At 36.6% G+C, this 5,000-nt stretch overlaps 1 protein-coding gene across 1 annotated transcript in view; it reads left to right on the top strand.

Moving 5' to 3' along the window:
• LOC142644241 (uncharacterized) overlaps positions 1–5,000 on the top strand; it is an 11,169-nt gene that overhangs the window by 615 nt on the left and 5,554 nt on the right. The window lies entirely within an intron of this gene.

Genomic DNA, 5,000 nt, shown 5'->3' on the forward strand with positions numbered 1-5,000 from the left:
ATTACAAGAGCAAGATCCAAGAAGATCCAAGAAGCACTTAATGGGCTGATTCAAGAGATTTGGGCTGATTCTAACGCAGGATATTCCAAGCTTGGCCCAAAGGAAGATGAAAGTGTAGTAAATTTAATTCAAGCTATTTAGGACTGATCTGACTTAATTAGGAGTGATTTATGGCATGAATTAATGGCTGATTGACTTTCCAGCTCTGTATCAGTTAAGGCAGATTTTTTCCTATTTTGGATCTGCTAATTTCAGACCAAATCAGCTTTTATTTAGGGTTTTATTATTTAGTACGTTTTTAAAGTATTTTCCTTGTTTTTAGGAGCATTTAATGCTTTTTAGGTCAAACTTGATTCCTGATATGGTAAGGTATCAATTGGGAGTTATTTCAGAACATATTTTCTTGTCTGTCAAGTTTTGTGGAGTCCTTAAATAGGCTCTGAAGTCTGTAAACGTTTTTTAGAATATTATTGAATAAAATTCAGAAAAGGTGAGCTTTGCTCTCTTTTGGTTCTTCAAGAACTGTGAACTTATCAAGGATTCTTCCTTGTGGCGTTCAAACTTTATACCTTTGGTTCGTGATTCTTTATAATCATTGGGTCAAGGTGAACTTATACCTTTGGTTCGCGTTTCGATTATAAACGTTGGGTCAGGGTTTCTATCATAAATCTGAATTTTAGCTTTCTTGGGCAAGTATTCCAATATTTTTGTTGGGTCTCAAAGCGTGTCGATTGAGGTTCGCATCATTTGGTATTAAATATTCTAATATTGTTTGTTGGGTCTCAAAGCGTGTCGATTGAGGTTCGCATCAATTCTCCTAACGACTGTCAATTGAATAATAAATCTCACGACTTCTATTTACATCAACTCTAAATCCTAAGAGAATAATGGACCTGATCATGAGATGTAAGTTGCTTTGATATATCAGGAGTGAGATCTATCAGTCACGGTCAAAACCTTAGTATGTTGGACAGCCGCATTTAGTGTTGATGGAACATATATTTTTAAGATGAAATTCATAATCTCTTAACAGAGATATAAAATATTCCCTTGAGATAAGTTTAATGGGTTTGGTTATTCAGAGTGTTGGGTCCAACCACTTTAGTATGGAGTTACTAAAGTATATATTTTTGAAATTGGATTTTATAAATATATGATGAATAACATAAAAGATTAAACCAGGTACTCATGAATTAAGATGTAGTAATCTTTAAAGTGGTAGTCTATATTCATGACTTTGTATTACTACGAATATTTTAATGAAGGGGTTGCACGTATAATAAAGTCTTGGGATATAATTTGTAGATAAGGCCTAGAGTGCAAATATATTTATATAGTGATATTAAATATAGTTAATGATAACTTTGGACTTGTCAAGAGTTGATGGAAAAGCCCAAGGCCCATTGGAGCTAGTGTCTTATTGGTCCCTTTTGGTCCCACTTCAAGCCACACACTAAAGTCAATTGGAAAGGCCTAATAGGCCAGCCCAATTAGATAATCAGTTAGTTATAAAGGGGAAACATATAGAATTTTTTATTAAAAAGAAAAGAAAAGAGAGAGACATCATTGTAAAAATGATGTGTATGTGTGAGTGAAGTCACTCAATTATTCTCCCTTGAAAACTGATTGAGAGACTACACTTCTTAGGCGTAAAGTGGAATTGGAGTGAAGATTAAAAATGTTCCCAAGTACTTCTAATCTTTTGTTTTGAATTTCACATCACCAAGCTATGCTATCTTGTTCTTAAATTCTGAAATTTACATAGTGCATGTTATCAATCATGAATGAAATAGATCAATGTTTGTTGCTTCCGCTGTGTGTTTTGTATGAGCTGCAAAACCCGATTTTCCAACAAACTTGTCCTAAACACCTGAAGGATGATTATAAGTTGTATGTCAATTTGGGTGTCCATCCATGAAAGAGATATGATATCTCTGAACAAATTCCTACACTTATACCATCTAAAACCCTCTACCCACTATGGGTATTACAAGCTTTTGCCTTGGAATAGGAATTCTAGGATCATCTCTGGACTTCCTTCTTCTTTTTGTGACTGGAAGTCACAATACTTCTTTACTTCTGGCTCTAGATGGGAAACCATATCTGACGACTTTTGGGGCGAAGTCTCGTGGTTGCTACGGAAATGGGAGATCTCATCTCATGATGTGTCCTTTTGAACTCGTGTTTTCCCTTTCTTTTTTGTTGGTGACCTTTGTTTCATATATGTGATTGTTCTTTTGATGCCTGTTTTACAACTTTTGAATGTCCTGACTTGGAGTGTCGCTATCAAAGTTGGGTTCAAGCGACTTTAGAATTTGCTCACGGGATAGACGACTTTCACAAGCTGGTAGATCCTCGTCATCTGTAGGACCACTACTTTGGACCCGAACCCTCAAAATACGTGTTGAGAAACATCCTTCAAGAGAGAAAAGTATGTATACCTCTCTCTCTCTATCTCTTTATTTATTTTCATTTCTTACATCTTTCTTTGATTTTTTTTTCGTAAAGACAGCTGCCTAGCAAGGACAAATATGCTCGTGTTAAGGGAATGAAGAATGAACCCTTGTCTCAGTTCGCCGTTGACATGAAGAAACACAAACTGAATGAAGAGAAAAGTGAGATGATCATCTCTTCCTCCGTCCACACAACCCCTTCTTCTTGAACTCCTTCCCTTAAAATGATGTTGGTTACTCCTTTAACTACTCACTCTAAAGGGAAAAGCAAAGTTGGAAAGAGTGCTTAGGAAGATCCGGCTAAAGCTCCTGGGCAGGCCTATGACATCATTACAGACGAGAAACTTAGTGGGCTGGCTTTCATTTTGTCTCATGAACTAGTCAGTCGTCATATACACAAACTTGGTAACACTTCTGATCATGCATACTTTGCCCTCTCAAGTCACGCTTTGATAAGTTTGAGCAAAGTACGATTTGTGACCTCTGTCTGTCCATTCGCCTGTGGGTGGCCAGGTGACGAATAATAGTTCTTTATTCCCAGCTCTGCAGATAATTCTCTGAATTTTCAGCTATCAAATTGTTGTTCATTATCAGAGAGCCCTTATGATTCCAAACCTACGGACAATGTTCTTCTAGACGAAGTTTTGTATTTTTCTTTCCGCGATCACTACTAAAGGTTCTACTTCAACCCATTTTGTGAAATAATCAATAGCAACAAGTAAAAACTTAACCTACTTCTTGCCTTGTGGCAATGGGCCAATAATTTCAATCCCCTAGGTTAAGAATGGCCATGGTGAAGAAATTCTCATCATTAGTTCTCTAGGAATATGCTGCACATTCCCAAACTGCTGACACTTATCACATTTTTTGACAAGCTCAACTACGTCTTTTTGAATTATCGGCCAAAAGTGGCCTGCTTTGATTGCCTTCCCGACTAGAGATCGAGGTCTTGAATGGTTCTCGCATATACCTTCATGTATTTCCCGCACCACATAGAGTACGTCTTTGGGATTCAAACACTTCAAGTACGGCAATAAGAATCCCCTTGTATAGAGTTCATCGTTCACGACAGTGAATCTCATGGCTCTAACTTTGACCTTCTTTGCTTCGGATGGGTCTGATGGAAGCTGGCCGTCTATGATGTAAGAAAGGATTGGATCCATCTAGGTGCACTGCTGAACTGGGAAGGCTCGTAATCCCTCTATGCTCGGGACCGTCTGAACTTCCATATATGGCTGATGAGAATCATCAAGCATTCAAGGATCCATTGCATGTTCCAGTTGGGCCTATTACAAGAGCAAGATCCAAGAAGATCCAAGAAGATCCAAGAAGCACTTAATGGGCTGATTCAAGAGATTTGGGCTGATTCTAACGCAGGATGTTCCAAGCTTGGCCCAAAGGAAGATGAAAGTGTAGTAAATTTAATTCAAGTAATTTAGGGCTGATCTGACTTAATTGGGAGTGATTTATGGCATAAATTAATGGCTGATTGGCTTTCCAGCTCTGTATCAGTTAAGGCAGATTTTTTAATATTTTGGATCTGCTAATTTCAGACCAAATCAGCTTTTATTTAGGGTTTTATTATTTAGTACGTTTTTTAGGTATTTTCCTTGTTTTTAGGTGCATTTAATGCTTTTTAGGTCAAACTTAATTCCTGATATGGTAAGGTATCAATTAGGAGTTATTTCAGAATATATTTTCTTGTCTGTCAAGTTTTGTGGAGTCCTTAAATAGGCTCTGAAGTCTGTAAACGTTTTTCAGAAGATTGTTGAATAAAATTCAGAAAGGTGAGGCTTTGCTCTCTTTTGGTTCTTCAAGAACTGTGAACTTATCAAGGATTCTTCCTTGTGGCGTTCAAACTTTATACCTTTGGTTCGTGATTCTTTATAGTCATTGGGTCAAGGTCAATTTATACCTTTGGTTCGCGTTTCGATTATAAACGTTGGGTCAGGGTTTTTATCATAAATCTGATTTTTAGCTTTCCTGGGTTAAATATTCCAATATTTTTGTTGGGTCTCAAAGCGTGTCGATTAAGGTTCGCATCATTTGGTATCAGAGCACAGTTTCTAAAATCAGTTTTCTATCCCTTTATCTTTTGTTTCCTGTTATCATCCTATCTTGTTTCTATTGTGTTCTTCATTCATCGTTCTTATTTTTTTTGTTTTTATTGAAGTGCACTAGATTAAAATCGTGCACCCAGTTCCCAAAAAAAAAAAAAAACGTGAAAAAAAAGACATCTGAAAGGAAATAACAAAAAAAAAACAAATCAAAAAATTTGTTTGTAGTTTCAGTTCTCTCAGACCAAAATATTATTTTCTTTTATCTTCTTCCTTTGATTTGTTATTTCTGTCATATCTTCTTACCATTGGTATTTGTTTGAACACTACAAGTTGAATTTCTTGATCAAGTTTGTTAGTTCATTGCAGAACTGAAAAGGCGAAGCAACGAGTGGAAAAAGGCAAGAGAGTGTGAGACTAATATCGGGAAAAAGCCAATTTAAGACTGAAACACGAGTGGGAGTGACATAATTTGAGTGCAAACACGTGA

Source organism: Castanea sativa, chromosome 7 (assembly GCF_040712315.1).
Source record: "Castanea sativa cultivar Marrone di Chiusa Pesio chromosome 7, ASM4071231v1".
In the NCBI taxonomy this organism is placed as follows: domain Eukaryota; kingdom Viridiplantae; phylum Streptophyta; class Magnoliopsida; order Fagales; family Fagaceae; genus Castanea; species Castanea sativa.